The sequence below is a fragment of the Littorina saxatilis genome, linkage group LG4 (genome assembly GCF_037325665.1).
Source record: "Littorina saxatilis isolate snail1 linkage group LG4, US_GU_Lsax_2.0, whole genome shotgun sequence".
In the NCBI taxonomy this organism is placed as follows: domain Eukaryota; kingdom Metazoa; phylum Mollusca; class Gastropoda; order Littorinimorpha; family Littorinidae; genus Littorina; species Littorina saxatilis.
In genome coordinates, this window is record NC_090248.1 from 70,001,302 (window position 1) to 70,023,341 (window position 22,040).

The window sequence follows — 22,040 nt, forward strand, 5'->3', positions numbered from 1 at the left end:
CCTGCAACACATTTCAGGCCTCAGAAGGAAGTAATTATGAGATTCAGACAGAGAGAGAAAGCCCAACACGAAACCAGTTGTGACATTTTTTATTTCATTATGTAATATTAAAAACACGACAACAACGTATTTCCTGTACTTAGTTTCGTGCAATTATGGATTGCAAAGTATGTCTAATTGAGTGGCATAAAGAGGCACAGTTGCATGAAAAACCAACTCGGATCTTGACTAGGATCAGGATTTTACATGGACACAACCTAGAATTTAACATCCTGGGGGGAGGGGGGTACTGCGCCTTTCACATCAAGATGTAAAGATCTATTTTAAATAATACTTATTAGAAGGGAACAAAATCAAACAAACTACAACAATCGTTCTGAGGGGAGAGAATTACCTCTTCCAAAGAAATTACCTCCCTTGATTTTCTTGTCGTGACTTATGTAGAGTAAAGTGAATAGAAAGTGAATCAGTCAGTAACAAAAAAAAACCACAACATTTCTTAAGATCAATGAGGAGTCTTGAAGTATTTGTCAATGTTAATCTTGTATGCATAACAAACAATATATTACGGATTGATAATTAAAGAAAATCGTCTCTTCTACAGGGTTGACCCCCCCTAAAAAGGACACCCACAACCATGCAAATTACTTCTGCATCTGTTGAACCAATTATTTTATATATGGTATTCATTAACTTCAGTTTATGTTCTGCCTTTCCAGTAAGTGGCAATTTTGTAAATTGAATGGTCTGACTTTTGTGCAATTTTAATTTTTTTTTCTCTAAATTCGGGGGTCGACTAAACAGAACGAGTTTTGACATTGAGCGGTAGCCATTTTTACCTAATTTAAACCCTTCAGGCTTTTACCTTTTTGATTATTTTGAATGTCTGAGTATGTAAAAACATCCCCTTCAACCCCCAGGCTATCGATGACCTGAAGAAAGCATGCAGTTACAGCTAGGTTCAGGGCAATCCTCAGACACGAAAGCGTTGGTGTCATTGGTGATGCAAAAGTTAGATAATTTAACCTACAAATTTGCCACTTTGTGAACTGCACATGCATAACATCAAGTTTAAGTATGCTGAATATGAAGTTATCCAGTCAATTGGTGTAGAAGTTATAGCATTTCTGTCAGTTAACAGTATTTAAAATCTCTAAAGTAAAATCTGACATATTCGAAAGTTTTGCATAAACACCCAGACAATTTTTACGATATTCTCCTAAGCTTCTCCACTTCTCAGCCCTGTCTTGGAAATGAATTCGAATAAGGCAGTCAAAATAACTTAGTTTGGAGCACCCATCAATCAGAATAAGCATTAACTTTTGACACAGGAAATATCTTTTACCGAAAGCTCTCCTGGTTTTATTCTACATTTTGGACTGCATAATGGTAACAAATTTAATGATAAATCTAAACAACGAAGTGACTGTGGTAAGATGAACAAAGTTACAAAACAAAGGATTACTGTAAATGGTTTACGAATCGAAATCTAAACAAGTTTTAATGATAAGTAAAATGATAAAAAAAAAATTAAAAAAAGCTGACGTCCTCGCATTTGTCCAGAATTATTCCATGTTTAACATGGGAACAGAGGGATAATTGGTCTAAAGAATTTTTAAAAAGGAGGGTTAGGGTAACCCTAACCCTCTTTGGACTATCTGTATGCAATGCCCGCTATAGGTGAAAGACTTTTGTGGAAGCCATGGAAGAATGCATCGCTGTTGTGCTGGTTCAGCTTGAGGTCCTGTCCTAGCGAATATCCTGCACACACAAAAACACGACTTTTTAAGCCACTTATGTTGCATTCCGTGACATAGCTTTGTTAAAACCGTGTGCCTGATAATAATGACAGATTTTGTTGAATTTGATATACATTTTTTTAAGACACCCCATATAATATTGTTTGACAATCTCTTTCAACATAGTTTACGAATCACCAATGTGTATACAAACGCAAATAACCCACAGGTCAATAAATTACTTTCCAGAGAGAGAGAGAGAGAGAGAGAGAGAGAGAGAGAGAGAGAGAGAGAGACAGAGAGACAGAGAGACAGAGAGAGATTAAAACTAGAAAATGTGTGCTATATAAAACAAGGATAATCACTGTCAAATCTTTGCTTGTACCTGCATGGTGTTTACTGCGCTATATATACACAACCTGTTTTATTTCATTTATTTATTTTGTTTTTGTTTTTGGGGGGGGATGTTTTGTGATGAGGGTTTTTTCAAAGCCTTTACTGCTTTAGTCATTGAATCCACCCGACTTCGATTTATTGTTCAGTGATGGGTAATTGTGTGACCAACTATGTAAGTTAGTGATTGTTCTGGCTTCATACAATGACATTGCATTAATTTTATAAGTGTATGTGTGTGTGTTTCAGGCAAAAGCTGATCTTACAGTCCTGTTATGTTTTCTCTCATCATTCAGTCAACAGGAGACAAGATGAATCTGTCAGTTGCACGTTTACTGTCGCCATTATAAGCCAGACAGGAAGAGGAAGTACTATATGGTTACTTCCCCTAGACTAATGTCCAGAGGGGTGCACGGACAGATGTGCATAATGCAACATCCCCTTTCGTTTAAAAAAAAAATTTAACATAGGGACGAAAACGAAAATAGAAGGAAAAAAATAACAAAACGCGATCGAGAAGGAGATAGAAAACGAGACCGAGGACGAAAAACGCGACGCGATTGTCGAACGAGATACGCGACGCGATTGTCGAACGAACGAGATGCGACGCGGTGCATTGTCTGTGTACGCCCAAGGGCACTTCAGTCATTCAGTGTTAATTGTACACAAAGTCTTTCGAACGATTCAATTTGATCTCGCGATTCGAACGGCGTATTGGAATTCGGGAGCTGCATGGTGTAGTTGGAGCTCCGGAACAGGGTTGAGCGGTGGTCGCCGTCGGTGTCCCTGGCAGGCGGACTTTATCTGGTGATGGTGATGGGCGGACTTTGTCAGGCGATGCTGCTGGTAGGCCTGGCTCTGAAGGGGTCATCTTTGTGGACTTCTGGCTGGAGGAGGGAGTTGAAGCAGGGTTGGGATCAGGGACGGCTGCCGCAGGAGGATTCAGAGTTTGTCGAAGATGTACTCTGTTCCGGCGGTAGAGTGCGCCGTCAGCTTCAACTTCATAGGAGCGGTCGTCCAATCGTCGAGCGACAACTCCTTTTTTCCATTTCTTTTCGCCAAGACGAAAGGGTTGCAGTCTGACGGAGTCACCTTCTTCAAGAGTTGGGAGGTCTTTCGAATGTTTGTCAAAGTTTCTCTTCTGCTTTTTCTGGCTCAGGATCAGCTTGTCCTTTGCTTCGTGGTCGAGTTTGGGCTTTAGGAGCGTCTGAGTGGTGGGGAGGAGTGTTCTTGTACGTCTATTCAGGAATCGTTGTGCAGGGCTGGTTCCCGTCGCCTGGCTGGGAGTGTTTCTGTGGTTCAACAGGGCCAAGAACTGATCTCCATCTTGGTTTTTTCGCAGCAGTGACTTTGCCGTTTTAACGGCTGACTCAGCTTTGCCATTTGCTTTGCTGTTGTATGGGCTTGAAGTTCGATGTTCAAAGTCGAAATCACTGGAGAACTTCTTGAAGTTCTCAGAGGTGAACTGTGGGCCGTTGTCGCTGATGAGGACACAAGGTGAGCCATAGCGAGCAAAGTGACTTTTCAGTTTCTTGATGATGGTGGTTGATGTTGTGTTTTCCAGACGATCAATTTCCCAAAAGTTGCTGAAGTAGTCAACGGTGACGAGGTAGTTTCGACCTTCAAATTCGAACAGATCAACACCAACTTTCTCCCATTGGCGGGATGGGAGGTCATGTGGCATGAGGGACTCGGGTTGATTAGCGCTTTGGAAAGTGCTGCAGACTTCACATGAAGAGATGAAGTGCTTTATGTCTCCTGACATTCCGGGCCAGAACAGGCATTCTCTGGCTCTTTTGAGACAGCCATCGATTCCTGAGTGGGTTGAGTGAACGGCAGTTTTCATTTCATGTCGCATGGAGATGGGAACAACCACACGCTCGCCTTTGAAGATAAGACCGTCTTGAACTGAGATCTCGTCTCGAAAACTGAAATATGGTGTCAGTTCTGCAGGCAAGTCTTGTTTTTCTTCTGGCCACCCAGTCATGATGACTTTTTTGAGACGTTGCAGTGTTTCGTCGTCATCTGTAGCGTTTTTCAGCTTGTCCAGTCTTTCTTGTCTAATTGGAAGGAAGGCTACCATGTTGACAAGCTCAATGTCTTCTTGTTTGCTTGGAGCGTTGATGTATGCTCGAGATAGGGTGTCGGCCAAGTACATTTCTTTCCCCTTTTTGTAGCGGACGACAATGTCGTAGGCTTGAGCACGGAGCATCATACCTTGTAGACGACGAGGAGCGGCAGAGAGTGGTTTCTGCAGAATGGCCTCCAGTGGCTTGTGGTCACTTTCTATGTGAACGAGTCGTCCAAACGTGTACTGATGAAATTTTTCGAGTGAGAAGACGATCGCCAGCATTTCCTTTTCTATCTGGGCGTATCTTGTCTCAGTTTCCGTCAGAGCACGGCTAGAATACGCTATGGGGCGACCACCTTGCATGAGGACGGCGCCAAGCCCAGTTTGACTTGCGTCGCACTGAATGGTCAAGGGCTTTTGAGGGTTGTAGAAGGAAAGGACAGGGGCTTCTGTGACAAGCTTTTGGACAGTTGTAAAGGCCTTGTCATGAGTGGGTGTCCACGTCCATTCTACATCTTGGCGAGTGAGCTGCCGGATGGGCTCCAGAGTGTCAGACAGTTTTGGTAGGAACTTGGAGAGGTAGTTCACGAATCCACAGAAGCGTCGCACGTCTTCAACGTTCTGAGGTTTCGGCATTTTCAGGACAGCTTCGACCTTTTCAGGGTCGATCTGTAGTCCTTGACTGGTGATCAGGTGCCCGAGGAAGGATATCTCTTTCTTCTGAAATTCGGCCTTTTCCGGGTTGAGTCTCATTCCGAGGGCTTTGCAGCGGTTCAGAAGAGCAGTCAGGTTTCTGTCGTGATCTTCAGTAGCAGACTTTTCATCTTCACCTTCACCATAGACGATGATGTCATCAGAGACTCCGATCACGCCTCGGAGTCCTTCAAGAGCTTGATCAAGACGTTTCTGGAAGAGTTCGCTGCTCACGGAGGTTCCGAAGGGGACGCGTTTCCACCAGTAACGACCAAAGGGAGTTTGGAATGTTGTCAGCAGACTTGATTCTTTGTCGAGGTGGACGTGCCAGTAAGCATTTCTCAAATCGAGTTTGGAGAACACCTTTGCGCCCGAGAGTCTTGGGAGAAGATCTTCCATCACGGGTAACGGGTAGTGTTCTCGCTTGAGGGCCTTGTTGAGGGGGCGCGGATCAATGCAGACGCGCATTTTGCCTGATTTCTTCGTAGCGACCACCATTCGGCTGCACCAACTGGTCGGTTCTTCCACGGGAGCGATGATTTCTTCCTTGGTCAGCTTGTGGAGTTCTGCTTCCACTTTGGATTTCATTGCGTGAGGGACGCGACAAGATGCAGAGATGACAGGCACAGCATTATCTTCAAGTGTGAAGGTTGCAACCCCAGGTAGGCTTCCCTGGCTGTCACTGAAGACATCGCTGTAGTCATGAAGAACGTCAGATTTCTCGTCGACTCTTGAGACGCTTTCAAAGTTGTCATAGTTTACAGTGATGAGTCCCATTTCTTCACTAAGCTTCTTTCCCAGGAGTGGGGTGAGATTCTCTTTGATGACAATGAATTCAGTCTTGTAGTTGTTTCCATTCCTTGTGTGACCAGACAAAAATCTAACTACCGGTACCTATGAGCTGCCGAAGATCCGGAATCAAACTTCTACCTTCGAGCTCATGGGGATCCAGTTTTCTTTGCGTAGTATTTTAGTTAGCGTCCCTTTTGTTTTCTTAATGCAACCTCTTTCCTGAAATTAGTAAATTGAGTGTTGCTCTAAAACTATATTTCTGTCCCTTTATTCCGACAGCTCAATAGTTTCAGTCAGAAATCTAAATAAATATAACTTTCTTCTCCGGTCTAGTTTCTTGTCACCTACTTTCTCCTCATGTTTAGTATTCGTACAATTTATCCTTGCGCCTTCCGAGTGGCTTTCGCGCGGAGAGAGAGAGCAAAGCAAGAGTGTGCAAGATCTTTGTCCCAAGGTATGTAATATGATGCATTGTTATTTCATTATTGACGATGTATGCTCATTTGAGGGTTTTCTTCATGGTTTGTCGGTTAGAGCCATTTGAAGTGAAGTCAGGCAGTAAACATGTGCTTTTTCGACCGGCCTATGAAAATGTATACTGTAAACGGAATCAGCAATTAGCATTGATTTTTTGATGCTTTGGTTATTCCGATATGAGATAAGTGCGTAAATCAGCGGGAAACAGTTTCAGATGATTTTTAAGACTTTTCCCAAGCTAGACATAGTGATCAAGTACAACCCCTCTTTCCCTTCTTCTTCCCCACTTTAGCTATTTTTTTGACGTATTTTTAGATTGTGACGTCAATAGATCTCGTGTAACCTGTGATGTCATAAAAAGGATTTCCATGCACAGACCCATGACGTCACCGGAAATGGTGTATTAGTTTACTCATAGAGTAGTGATGTCGTAGAAATGTGTGTAGTTGGGGAAACCCCTTTTCCAAAATGTAAACAGTTCTGTTTGATTTCTGAATGTCAGCAATCAAAGCTTAGATTCTTTTCATGAGACTTTATAACATTGTTAATCAAATTGTAAATTCGTTTTTGGAACATTATGAAATATTTCCATTGAACATTTGCACTTATACAGACACTCAGCCAGATCACATTCAAGCAATTGTAAAACACAGGCATTCCAACTCAAGGTTGTTTTATAATTTTATTCGAACTTGATTCTTGTATAATTTTATTAGAACAAATACTTACTAGTGTTTCTTGTATGTTTTCAGGCCCTTCAAACTTCAAGCTTCTAGCTTGTATGCTTACAAGTTTACCGGAGGTTATGTCAAGTTAAATATGGAATAAAGAGCAAGAGAAATGGCAACGTCTTAGAGACTTCTTTGTCGTCTTTATTTTCCTCCTCCTCCTTCCACCCTTCTACACTTGGATTCTTGATGCACAGGTCTGTTTTCCCCAGCGGTTTCAAGACAGTTCCGTTGTAGACATAGAGATTTTTGTTGGTTTCTTTCAGAGCAGCATCCTTGGCGTGCCTTGCGGGAATGATATTCACACTTGCACCGCAGTCAACCTGACAGGCGACGGTGTTACCCTGGACGATCATTTTTGCTTTGATGATTTTCTGGGATTGTTCTTGTTGCTTGCTGTGAACAGCTAACAGTTGCTCAGTGTCAGATTCAGAGTCCGAGTCACAGACGTCGATGCTGTGAAGTTTAGTCTTTTTCTTAGCCATGTTTGTGCACTTGAGAGCAAAGTGATTTTTCTTCTGGCACTGCTTGCAGGTCTTACCCCATGCTGGGCACAGTTCTTTCTTCCAGGTGTGAGCTTGGCCACAAAATTTACAGGACGTCAGTTTCGGTCTGTTACGGTCACGGTCACGTTCACGATCACGGTGGCTGACACTGCAGGCTTCAGCACCACTTTCATCCACAGCAGAGACTGAGAGAGATTTGAGTTGTTGGGATGTTGACTCGGCAGCCCGACACATGTGGACACACTTTTCCAGGGTCAACTCGGCTTCCTGCAGCAACTCTTTTCGTGTGGGGCCATCCTGTATTCCAAGAACAATACGGTCGCGAAGTAAAGTATCTTTGAGACATTCACAAAAGTTGCAAGTGTTGGCCAGTGTGCGCAGAGTAGCTATGTAGTCCTCAACATTCTCGTTGGGTTTTTGATCTCTCTTGTTGAAGACATACCTCTCATATGTTTCATTCCTCTTCCCAATGAAATGATCGTCGAAGGCGTCCATGATTTGTTTCACTGTTGGATTGTCATCCAGTTTCAACCCGTTGTAGACAGTAAGGCCTTCTTGGCCCAGAGTGTGCAAGAAAAGAGCTCTCGAGTACGGGACATCATCGTCTTTAAGTCGTGAGACAATGCAGTAGTTCTGCCACATTTGCTTGAAGAGTTTCCACTCTTCACACCCTTTCTTCACATTTAGAGGTGGGGGAGGGTTGACTCTGGCATTGTGGGGACGTTGTGGGTTTGCTGCTGGAGCTTCAGCCATGATAAAGAGTTCAGAGTCTTGTAAATGATGAGATAAACACACTACACGGGAGATCAACTTGAGATCGGGAACTGCTCCCACTTGCACTGAAGATCGATTCAGAGAAGAGAGGGTTTCTACTCACAGTATCGGAGGTCAACATTCAGACACAATGTCACTGGATACATGATCTGTCACCCGCTGCCACCATGTTATGTTTTCTGTCAACATTCAGTCAAAATGTCACTGGATACATGATCTGCCACCCGCTGCCACCATGTTATGTTTTCTGTCAACATTCAGACACAATGTCACTGGATACATGATCTGTCACCCGCTGCCACCATGTTGTGTTTTCTCTCAACATTCAGTCAAAATGTCACTGGATACATGATCTGCCACCCGCTGCCACCATGTTATGTTTTCTGTCAACATTCAGACACAATGTCACTGGATACATGATCTGCCACCCGCTGCCACCATGTTATGTTTTCTCTCAACATTCAGTCAACATGTCACTGGATACATGATCTGCCACCCGCTGCCACCATGTTGTGTTTTCTCTCAACATTCAGTCAAAATGTCACTGGATACATGATCTGCCACCCGCTGCCACCATGTTATGTTTTCTGTCAACATTCAGACACAATGTCACTGGATACATGATCTGCCACCCGCTGCCACCATGTTATGTTTTCTGTCATCATTCAGTCAACATGTCACTGGATACATGATCTGCCACCCGCTGCCACCATGTTATGTTTTCTGTCATCATTCAGTCACAATGTCACTGGATACATGATCTGCCACCCGCTGCCACCATGTTGTGTTTTCTCTCAACATTCAGTCAAAATGTCACTGGATACATGATCTGTCACCCGCTGCCACCATGTTGTGTTTTCTCTCATCATTCAGTCAAAATGTCACTGGATACATGATCTGTCACCCGCTGCCACCATGTTATGTTCTCTCTCAACATTCAGTCAACATGTCACTGGATACATGATCTGCCACCCGCTGCCACCATGTTATGTTTTCTGTCATCATTCAGTCAAAATGTCACTGGATACATGATCTGCCACCCGCTGCCACCATGTTATGTTTTCTGTCATCATTCAGTCAAAATGTCACTGGATACATGATCTGCCACCCGCTGCCACCATGTTATGTTTTCTGTCATCATTCAGTCACAATGTCACTGGATACATGATCTGTCACCCGCTGCCACCATGTTATGTTTTCTGTCATCATTCAGTCACAATGTCACTGGATACATGATCTGCCACCCGCTGCCACCATGTTATGTTTTCTGTCATCATTCAGTCACAATGTCACTGGATACATGATCTGTCACCCGCTGCCACCATGTTATGTTTTCTGTCATCATTCAGTCACAATGTCACTGGATACATGATCTGTCACCCGCTGCCACCATGTTATGTTTTCTGTCATCATTCAGTCACAATGTCACTGGATACATGATCTGCCACCCGCTGCCACCATGTTATGTTTTCTGTCATCATTCAGTCACAATGTCACTGGATACATGATCTGTCACCCGCTGCCACCATGTTATGTTTTCTGTCATCATTCAGTCACAATGTCACTGGATACATGATCTGCCACCCGCTGCCACCATGTTATGTTTTCTGTCATCATTCAGTCACAATGTCACTGGATACATGATCTGCCACCCGCTGCCACCATGTTATGTTTTCTGTCATCATTCAGTCACAATGTCACTGGATACATGATCTGCCACCCGCTGCCACCATGTTATGTTTTCTGTCATCATTCAGTCACAATGTCACTGGATACATGATCTGCCACCCGCTGCCACCATGTTATGTTTTCTGTCATCATTCAGTCAACATGTCACTGGATACATGATCTGCCACCCGCTGCCACCATGTTATGTTTTCCCTCATCATTCAGACAACATGTCACTGGATACATGATCTGCCACCCGCTGCCACCATGTTATGTTTTCTGTCATCATTCAGTCACAATGTCACTGGATACATGATCTGCCACCCGCTGCCACCATGTTATGTTTTCTGTCATCATTCAGTCAAAATGTCACTGGATACATGATCTGCCACCCGCTGCCACCATGTTATGTTTTCTCTCATCATTCAGTCAACATGTCACTGGATACATGATCTGCCACCCGCTGCCACCATGTTATGTTTTCTGTCATCATTCAGTCACAATGTCACTGGATACATGATCTGCCACCCGCTGCCACCATGTTATGTTTTCTGTCATCATTCAGTCACAATGTCACTGGATACATGATCTGCCACCCGCTGCCACCATGTTATGTTTTCTGTCATCATTCAGTCAACATGTCACTGGATACATGATCTGCCACCCGCTGCCACCATGTTATGTTTTCTCTCATCATTCAGACAACATGTCACTGGATACATGATCTGCCACCCGCTGCCACCATGTTATGTTTTCTGTCATCATTCAGTCACAATGTCACTGGATACATGATCTGCCACCCGCTGCCACCATGTTGTGTTTTCTCTCATCATTCAGACAAAATGTCACTGGATACATGATCTGCCACCCGCTGCCACCATGTTATGTTTTCTCTCATCATTCAGTCAACATGTCACTGGATACATGATCTGCCACCCGCTGCCACCATGTTATGTTTTCTGTCATCATTCAGTCACAATGTCACTGGATACATGATCTGCCACCCGCTGCCACCATGTTATGTTTTCTGTCATCATTCAGTCAAAATGTCACTGGATACATGATCTGCCACCCGCTGCCACCATGTTATGTTTTCTGTCATCATTCAGTCACAATGTCACTGGATACATGATCTGCCACCCGCTGCCACCATGTTATGTTTTCTGTCAACATTCAGTCACAATGTCACTGGATACATGATCTGCCACCCGCTGCCACCATGTTATGTTTTCTGTCATCATTCAGACAACAGGAGACAAGATGAATCTGTCAGTTGCACGTTTACTGTCGCCATTACAAGCCAGACAGGAAGAGGAAGTGTTGGGCGCATAGTAAGAATCCGGGGCAGAGTTGGAATCTCGCGGGACTTCGTCACGCCTCAGTAGATTTCCAACAAAGCGCGTCATTTCCGGAAACGCACCGACTCATTCTAGAAATGGCCCTCCTTTCGACTGGCGATGCCAGTCTGATCGCCAGTCTGCCTCTCGCCCTTGACCATGATGGGTGACCACAGGGAAGAGGTGGACAGTTTTGTCGTGGAACTTACGCAGAAAATACAACCGTGCTCACGCAGAAGAAATATGACAATATTGTGCTGTTTCTAAAAACAAAACGTACGGACCACATTGAAGATGGGAAGTCTTCGAAGTTCAAGTGGTGGGTGCGTGAAAAGAAGTTTCAGCTCGTGAACTTTCAAGGATTGGACTTAAACGACGTTCTCTGCATACCCAGCAAACAAGAGGTAAGTTCGTAGTTATGAAACGTGACTGAAAGTATTTCGCTATGTTGTTTTATTTATTTTTTCGCATGTTTATTTTTGTACAGTTAATGAGTTATGGTTATCTCAACTGTTCTTGATTCCATGGCTGTCAGTGTCACTGTCAGCCAAATTTCTGTTGACATTGAGACTGAAAGTATCAGATGACATGTTCTATGGTCCATCCATGATCCAGTGAATAAAACTCAGTTTCAAAGTTCTATGCAACCAATGTGTGATCAATGATAATTCAATGTGTAACAGGTTTCCTAAACAATCGTCCATGTAATACGAGCTGTGTGCCTGCCATTAGAGTCATGCATTTTCAGTTCTTTAAAGTTTAAATGATTCGTATCATTCTCTGTACTTTTTTCTGTAATACTCTAGTTATAATAACACAGACATGCAACAAAAACATATCCATGTCAAACATTTTGGTTTCCATGTCAACAACCAGTCAGAAATCAAGTTAAAACCTTAAACACAGGCCGAAAAATAAGTTATTACCTTTTGTTGTTCATAACTTTACAGTTACACCGTGACATAGTTACAATTTAATTGAATATTCTTTAACTTTAAGTGCTCAGCTATCATTGTAATAAAAGATGAAGGTGTTCATAACTTCACACTAATCTTGCTTTTAAAAATTAATCTGAACAATGACAACTCATGGCTTAAAATTTATTCAGTTACTTCAGACAAAAGCTAATTAGGTTCATTAATATATATTTATATAACTAGTTTCAATATTTGCCCCCAAACTTCCTTGTTCCTTTGATTCCTACAACATTGGTCTTGCTTAGACTTAATTAATTCATTTTGTACTGTTCATGCAGATTAATCGTAACACTTAACAAGTGTCATCTGTCAGTTGTAGAACTTGTACCCTCTCTTAATTCCAGTTGAAAGCACTATAGTTGCAACAGCATATATATAATAATTATGATAAAGAAATATCATTTTGCGCTCTGAATTCTCAGTATTTCTCAGTTAATTATGTAAGTGTCCACTTGATCTGTTGTTGTTGTTGTTGTTGTTGTTGTTGTTGTTGTTGTTGTTGTTGTTGTTGTTGTTGTTGTTGTTGTTGTTGTTTTTTTTTAATATATCCAGACCTCAATGAGTTGTTTTGCTATGATTGTTGCTTACTTGTGTGCAGATCTGCAGAATGCTGAGTCGCTGCTGGCAAACATTCCAGTGGCTGTGATGCGACAATGTCACTGCCAGATGTTCAGAAAATACAGTCATCAGAGGCTTCTGCAACATGGACGTCCCCGAGAAAAAAACATGTGCGGCATGCCATTTTGCTCAAAACCGGATTTGGCAGACTGGGTGCAGAGTGAGAAATGTCACTCCTGGTGCCACTTTGACTGTGCTGGGGTGGAGATGACGAGAGCTGAGGTCTCGGCAGAAGATGTACATTTTGTGTGTGTTGTGTGCAAGGACTGATGAGGAAGTGTTGATTTATGTCTTCTACCTTCCACCTGCATGGGGTTTTTTCCTTCTCAATTTGTTCATTAGTGCTGTATGATGTTCACTCACAGACTTTTCTCTGCACATATTCAGGGGGTGTCCAGAACGTATGTGTGTATGTCACTATGTGTTTTCAAAAATCATGTTGTTGTTCTTTCCAAATCGTCTCTTATTGACTCACCTGAGTAATTGGCGAGTCTAAGAATTCATATACATGTGTCAATCCATATATCCGGCCAAAAAACTTAACATTTGAGGTTAGCTTGGTTGTTTTTCAAGCTAGACCTCTGAAAAATTTAGGGTTCGATGATCTTACAAAGTCCTTTGTACTGGAAACTTGCATTCTCCCAGTAAGGTAATATATTGTACTACGTTGCAAGCCCCTGGAGCAAATGTTTGATTTGTGCTTTTGTGAACAAGAAACAATTGACAAGTGGCTCTATCCCATCTCCCCCCTCCCCCCGTCGCGATATAACCTTCGTGGTTGACAACGACATAAAACACCAAATAAAGAAAGATCTTACAAAGTGACCTCAGTTTGGTTGACCCTCTTCAAATTTTGGCGTCACAGCGGGGTCATGTTCGTTTCATTGGATTAAAACTTGTGCGTTGAAGCTATATCAGATTTTTTTGAAGCTACAGGTTTGAAACCTTGTATACTTCTAGTGTTTGATAATCTCCAGACTTGACCTAAGTTTGATTGACCCTTGTCAAGTTTTGGGGTCACAGGGGGCCAGTCATGTTTGTTTCATAAAACTTAACGTTGAAGTTATCTCAGATGTTATTGAATCTTAAGCTTTGTAACTATGAAAACTTCAAGGGTAGTTGTAGTTGATAGCCAACATGAATCTAGTTTGAGATACCCCTGTCACATTTTGGGGTCACTGCGTTGTGTCATTATTGCATTGCACAACTTTGTTACATTTTCCATATATATGTTTAAATCAACATATTCAGGGGGTGTCCAGAACGTATGTGTGTATGTGTTTTCAAAAATCGTGTTGTTGTTTCATAGTGGCACTGGGTTTCTTGTGCAAAGTTTAAACGGATGTGTTTTGTAATTTTTTTAGTCGTGCTGTACAGTTTGACGTCAGTTTTCAAGTAGTGCTTTTGCTGTGTGATTATTTTGATGTGATTAATTTATTTGTGCCGTCTGTTTATTTTTGTGTGTGGGTGTGCCAAGTTTTTACAGATGTGTTCTCCTGTGAATGTGAGTTTTAAGTAGTGCTGTACAGTTTGACCCCAGTTCACAAGTAGTGCTTCTGCTGAGCATCAAGATGTGATTCATTTATTTTTGCTGTCTGTCTTATGGTTTCTTGTGCAAAGTTTAAACGGATTTGTTTTGTAATTTTTAAGGTTTTTTTGTGCCGTCTGTTTATTTTTGTGTGTGTGTGTGCCAAGTTTTTACAGAGGTGTTCTCCTGTGAATGTGAGTTTTAAGTAGTGCTGTACAGTTAGACCCCAGTTCACAAGTAGTGCTTCTGCTGATCATTAAGATGTGATTCATTTGTTATGTGCTATCTCTTAATTGTGTGTGTGTGTGTTAAACAGTAGAGGCGCATCCCCCGGGTGGTGGATGGGGGAGCCTTCTCTACTAACTTCTGAGAGAAGGTCGCATCACTCTCGATGCCGTGAACCTAATTAGGATCTTTTTCTTGTTTCTTCTCTATTTCTGCCTCCCCAAAGTCCTTTTACTTTCCTTTTCTCACCCATAAAATTCTTCACTTTTTACCCTTGTTAAGTGGTTCTTGTATAGAATATAGTCAATGTTTGTAAAGATTTTAGTCAAGCAGTATGTAAGAAATGTTTAGTCCTTTGTACTGGAAACTTGCATTCTCCCAGTAAGGTCATATATTGTACTACGTTTCAAGCCCCTGGAGCAATTTTTTGATTAGTGCTTTTGTGAACAAGAAACACTTAACAAGTGGCTCTATCCCATCTCCCCCTTTCCCCTATCCCATCTCCCCCCTTTCCCTCGTCGCGATATAACCTTCGTGGTTGAAAACGACGTTAAACACCAAATAAAGAAAGAAAGTAAAGAAAGAAAGTGTGTTAAACAGACATGTTCTACTGTGGCATTTAGATGTGCTGTACAGTTTGATTGCAGTTTACAAGTAGTGCTTCTGCTGTGAGATCATTGTGATGTGATTAATTTATTAGTGCTGTCTATTTGTTGGGTCAGTGTGCCAATTTCAAAGTGTGTCTTCTGTGACATTATAGTGCTGAACAGTTTGACCCCAATTTTCTAGTTGCTTCTGCTTTGTGATCATAATGATGTCACTAATTTTTTTTCTTGTAATTTTCTTGAAGTATAGTTTTTTGTGTGTTTGACTGTCAAGTTCAAACAAGTATCTTCTGTAACTTTTGAGATTTGCGTTACCGTTTGACCCCAGTTACCAAGGTTTGCCTCTGCTGTGTGATAATTGTGGTGTTATAAGTTACGTTTTGCAGTCTTTTGTGATTTCTTTGCCATCGATCCATTTTCATGCAAACAGCACAAACTAAGCAGTAACGTACTTTGTTTTAATCAATAAGGCAACTGAGGCTGTATCCTGAATAATGTCATTATTGTGGGTATGAAAGCTTTGTGCACCATAAAATATTTTTTTACCCTTGAACATTTCTTCTGAATTCCATCTTCTAATTTTTGTATCTCTGTATTTGTGAACAACAAACTTGCCTAATGATGTTTGCCTTTCCATTTTGTGTGTATAAAACTAAATGAAATGGTGTGTGTGTGTTCATTGGTGCTCATACATTTTATGTGTTTTTTTTGTGGGAGAATTAAAGTTTTGATTTGCATCACTGATTTCTTTGTGTTGGTGTTCCTGTGAGACTGTGGGGTCAAAGACAAGCATTTGACCTAGGGTGTGAGTGTGTGTGTGCATTGCTCCTCAAGCATCATGATGTATGAATTGTCTTTTCTTGTCTCAATATAATGACATATATAATTTCATGCGGCTTTCCTACTAAGACAGAGAAGTGATTCAGAGTGAATCAAATGAAACATAATGCATGTGGGACGTACAAAAAAAAATCTATATAATTGTAATCATGTGAGGTGTTAAAAACGTGCATAAATCCCTTCAATTAACAAGATGTTATGGTTTGAGTACCTGAACCAACCTTGTTATTTTTTCCGTTTTAAAGCCAGGCGAGGCTTCTTAATCCTCACCTTAAATGCTAAAATTCGTTTTTGGCTGCGTGTTGCCCCTGCAATCCGCCAATGCCTAGGCGGCCCTTGGACCCCGGCAGTAAAAAAAAAGTTCAGTCGCAGGCAAAATTCAGACTCGCACCCATGTAGTGTAAAGCCATTAATCACAGTCATAAGTTTGTTTTCATATTCTGTTTGTTTATAAATTCAGTTCATTGATCTCTGTTTTGGTCTTCGCTTTGTTGCTTTGGTTGAAAAAAGTGACCTTCTCTCCTTCTGAGAAAGCTACCTCTCTTGTGTGGTGTGTGAATTTAATTAAACAAATCATGAAATGTATGCATTGGCAGCTAGTGCTTCCTTCCCTTTGTTTATCAAAGACCAAAAGGCATTATTCAAAGAAAAGTCATACTCAACTTATATGATGCAATCAAGCACACAAAATGTAGCACATATAACATAGCACAGTTGTTCCAAAGAAATATAAGAGCATCCCTTGTACCCCCCAAAAAACCCAAAAAAACACACACACCTTGCTTAGCATCATAATGATTGGGATAGGCAGACACTGTGTACATTGAAACTGGAGATGTATTCAAATATACCATATTACCAGGTTTTTCACATCTGCACACAAGCACACATTTAGTGCTAATTTTTGCATTAACTGACTTTAATCCTGTCAAATTCTTACACCCTCTGTATGAAAATTATGGTACCTCCTGTTGATCTTGTGCCACCAGGACAAGTTGTTCACAACCATTACTTAAACTGTTTCTAATGATGAAAAAAGTGTTGAACACAAAAATATGTCATTTTGTTCTCAGTATTAATTTTACACATTCTCAAGCAAGTAATAAAAAATTGTTCTGCGCTTCTGCCCATATATATAGCTGTTGAATATAATCTTTCTCTCGTAGAACACACTTGGGACATGCATCTTCAATTTCTGTGACACTGGGTGTTCCCAATGACACAAGATCATGGCCGGTCACAATGAGTTAACAGTCAATAATGTTAACAATAAACCTGTTAAGATGCAGGCGGCATATCATAATGAATTTGATACTGAATGCTGTTGGTGGCTTTTGTATTGACAATAAAATATAAAGAACACAAAAGTTTACGGAATACACAGAAATTATCAAGCGAGTTTGTTAATGGATTTTACTTCACAATAATATAACATACTTACTTTTAGATAAAAGAAAAGAATTAAGTGCAAATGCAATTTCCACTCAGTAAGTTACATTTTTGTGCAAACTGACCCAAACTAAATGTTAACTGGTCCCTTGACTCGTACTTACAGTTACCAAATACCTACCCTGAACCCAACTATATACATGCATAGATGTTTGGCATGATGATGATGGTGTCTTGGGGTGTGTGTGTGCGGGTCAGTGTGTGTGGAGGGGGGGGGATGCATAAATATAGCCACACACATACCCAAACCAACTATACTGTTTCAACTTTAACACAGTACATTGAAGAAGAAGACAATCAAGCAACAATTAAGTTACGCATGAGTGTTGTCAACGTTACTTAAATTGTAAGGGTAAACTTCACTAGCACCAGTTAAAATGGCAAACTGAAGCGCTCGATCGTTTGTTCAGAACGACGTCAAAAAGATCTCAGCCGGCCCGACTGAAGTCAGTGTTTATTTTTCCAAGGTTCGTAAGTAAGAAAAATAGCAGTTGGTATGATTTTGTCTAATGCATCTGTTTTATTACAACCAACTATTGATATTTTAAACATACGCTGATCATTGTAGTCCATCAATTATCATTTAATAATCGCATTCTAAGAAAGAGCAAAATTCTCACTCTGCGCGCGGTTCATTTCCAGAATCGCGTAGCGCGAAGTTGGAATTCCAACAATGGCGGCCATAGTTGGAATTCCAACAAAGCGCAGGTCATTTCCGGAAAAGCGCCGCTGACTAGATGGGACGCAACACTAGTACTATATGGTTACTTCCCCTAGACTAATGTCCAGAGGGGTGCACGGACAGATGTGCATAATGCAACAAGTCCTAGTTGTATGCAGTACCTCTGCTTCTTCGTTCAGGAATCAAAGTATACAATCTAAACCGATTATTTTGTTCAATAATGTTCAGCTTACCATCCCGAAGAAGGCAGTAACGTGCCGAGATATTGATTATAGATATTAACGTACCTAACCTGGTTACTGGTGTGTTTTCTTTTTATTTCAATAATGTAAATGTGTGACAACTTGCAGGGTACTTGATGTTCAGAGCAATTTTTCTGGCAAAACACTTTTATGGATCAAAGAAAACTTTTGTCGTGGTGCACAAGTCAATCAATTTGGTTGATAAATAATTTGTGCTGCATTTTTCCTGGTTCCAAAACGTAGTATGTATTACCACATGTCCTTACCTGTCATTGGCATCACATGATTCTCTGCAAGCAGTCTTTTGTGGAAATACGTCATTTAACACTTGCACTTATAGTAGGGCTGATGGGGTCTATGTCGACCAAAATAGTGGGATTCTCTGTAGGTCGAGTTCCTGTAGGTGGATTTCCTGTATACCTAAGACTTTAAAATTGGCAATCTAGTATACAGGGAATCCCACAGGGTGCAGTTTTTCAATAAAACTTGCAAACCATACTCGAATTTCTAAGAAATATCAAAAAAAGATCGAAAAACATCAAATTCTAACGATGTCGCTTAGCATCACGTGACTTTCATTGATATTAGCAAAACGCTACAGGAACTACACCCTGTGGTATTCCCTGTATACAAGATTGCCAATTTTAAAGTCTTAGGTATACAGAGAATCCACCTACAGGAACTCGACCTACAGTGAATCCCATTCTTTTGGTCGACATAGACCCCATCAGCTATAGTAGGTGGCTGTGGAACGGTAGACATGCAACGACAACGAACAACAAAAGACAAAGTGTGGAGTACACTCATTTTTCTAACATACGCTAAGTTTCTTTGAGAATGCTCCAAGTGAAAATCAGGGGTTCCTAGGCCTGATATCACAATTAAACAGCTTCTTCTCAGAATCAGGAGGGAAAAAACGAGATGTCGTGACAAGAACAGACAGCAGCAGCAGCAACAACAACATTGCTAAATCGTCGCTTTAACAAAATTTCATGTTTAGTATCGCAGACAAAGCACGGCTACTGATCCGACCAAAGCCACACTTCATGCACGATGGGCACATTGTTATGGCCAGCTTGTTAACGTGAACATTGTGTATGTTTTACATATTATTGAATGTGTTTGTCGTTGTGTCTGTCATCTATCCTAGTCGTTTGATTTAGAATAAAGCAAACTTATTACAATGACGATTTTCTTCGGTTTTTGATGAAGGATTGGCATCAAGACTTTTCCTATTTTCCAACTCTGCCACCATACACTGGCCGTTCAGGTCTGCATGTCGACCACATGGTGTGTGATCAGATTTTTCGGACATGTTCACAATGCTTACATGACCACCAAATGGAAAATCAGTTGGTATTTGTTATGTTTTTGTGTAAGCACAATCTTCATACAAGTAAACAGAAACAGTTTTGTTGCAAACAGAGCCTTCATAAGAAAAAATGCTTCAAAGTCAAAATAGATACCCCCTTTTTCGTATTGCGTAAAATATACCCATAAATTCTGGACATCATATTTTTATTTTTTTCACAACAATGAAACCAAACTTTGGCATATGTTTTAGCAATATATTCACAATAAAACCTATGAGTTTGAAGGCTGCATCTTGTTTTGTTTATTTTTGAGAATTATTTTGCAAACCCATGCAAATGGCCAGTTTCTGGGGAGAGACTGGGGAGATAATGGCCAGTATAGAAAGAGTTAATAAGTAAACTAATGTCAGAAGTAGGTATTTACCTTGTTTGCCTTCGTGTTCTTGATAGCCCGCTGCAGCATTTGTATCACTTCCCTTGACATTCAAAACGCCAATGTATTTCTGAAAGGAAAATAAAGATATTGACCGAAACATCACACAAGTGGTATATCATGCTAGGTTTTGTTTACAGTGCCTGTTCTACGACCACATCTGATTGTAATTTAAATTAAAAAAAACTGTATCCATTTATTACTTCTCTATTTGTGTGTGTTTGTGTGTGTGCAGGGGCGGATCACATCATTTTAAGGGGGAGTTTCCAAATTTCTTTTAGGGACAATTTGACGACGCGAAGCGTTTAGTTGAAGACGCGAAGCGTTCAACCTCCTTGGGGGGGGGGGGGGGGGGTCCGACAAATGTTGATAAAAACAAGGAAAATGGATCAATCTGAGCCAAGAAACATCCCCTAATAGTAATACATCTTCCAAAAAAGTAAATATATTAAGAAGAAAAATTTGAATCACAACAAGGACAATATTGATCGATCTGGCGCAACCTGAGCAAACTAATTAGCCAACTTCTTTCCAAAATCGTCACTTTATAGAATACAAAGGCCGGCTCCTAAGTGGTCCAGAAACCCCGGAACCCCCCTCCGGATCCGCCCAGTGTGTGTGTGTGTGTGTGTGTGTGACCGATGACCTTCTCAAAATTCTAATCGTTGCGTTTGCATGGTAATAAAGTTTTAATACTGGATATGCCCATGAAAAAATATCATTTCTTGTTCATGTCATTGTGTGTGTGTGTGGCCAGGACCGTGACTTCTGCTTGCCTCGACGTCTTCAGAAAAGACACAAAACGCCAGCAGGCGTATGTTCTTGGAGCACTCAGTATGCCGTCATCTGCAAACAAATAAATACAAATTATTCAATTGTGTAAATAAAGAACAATCATTTTAATATTACAACAAAAAATTCATATAACTGTAGTCTTCACCAGAGACATCCACTACACTATCTTTAAATAAAACTGCCGTAAAAAATTGAAATACTGTAAAACTTACCCCCACTCAGATCTATTTGGGATTATTCAAGTTTCAACCATGAAACGATGCCGGTTTGGACAGATCTGCTAGTTTGCCGCTGAAACTGAAATCAAAGGCGAGTCTTCAGAACTATTTCTAATCTTGTATTTGTGATTAATATAAAATACTAATCTTCCCAATAGAAGCTGATGTGTATACACATGACCAGGACAAGGTATTTTGTTACAGGGCATTTACGCAGACGTCGCAGTTCAAAATATCGTTTTAGATCTGATTTTGTACAGCAGCCTGTGTGATTCAGAATCGTCTGCCCTTTTTCGGTTTAACATTTTATGGACGATTCCTATGAGACTGCTCAATCATAACTGATGACAAATTCAGAAACAGATGATGGTTTCAAGTAGGCTACAGTAATGATTCGTTAAAAATGTCAAGCCACTCGTCGATCATTCACACTCAAAGAACCCAAGCCAAATCTGCTCTGGTTCCGAGCAGCTTTTTCCAACTGAGACCCTAATTGTTACGCATCTGCCGCGAAAAGATAGACCACAAACAAGCGGCACTGTACCATGCTTTCGTTTATGTTGCTAAACAGATTAAATGTGCATTGTAAATGTGCTTACAGCAAAGAAATGCATTCTTACTTACCACAAAAATACTGGTACCACATTCATCGCACTTGTGTCTTCTTACCAAAACCTATCGATATGTTTGTTTACGATATATTGGTAATTACTAACCGTTAACTATTTTTCAAAAATCTGAAATGACTTTTAAGAATCAAAGAAAGATTCGCTAAAACGGTTGACTTCAGAAAATAAGCAATATTTTTCTGAACCATGAAATAAAAATCGAAAACTCCGTTTGATCTTTTATTTTGGTAGATTGATGACAACAGCCGGAACTGAAAGTACCAGAACCAAAAATTAAGGGCATTAATCAGGTAAACTAAGAAGATTGT

At 40.9% G+C, this 22,040-nt stretch overlaps 1 protein-coding gene and 1 long non-coding RNA gene across 3 annotated transcripts in view; both read right to left on the reverse strand.

Annotated features, from left to right (window-relative positions):
* LOC138965508 (uncharacterized) overlaps positions 1-22,040 on the reverse strand; it is a 116,526-nt gene that overhangs the window by 79,837 nt on the left and 14,649 nt on the right. The window lies entirely within an intron of this gene.
* LOC138965506 (uncharacterized) lies at positions 75-21,478 on the reverse strand. Its single transcript, XR_011455476.1, has 2 exons — positions 20,082-21,478; positions 75-1,761 (listed from the first exon to the last, which is right to left on the reverse strand). It is a non-coding gene; the product is annotated as an uncharacterized lncRNA (long non-coding RNA).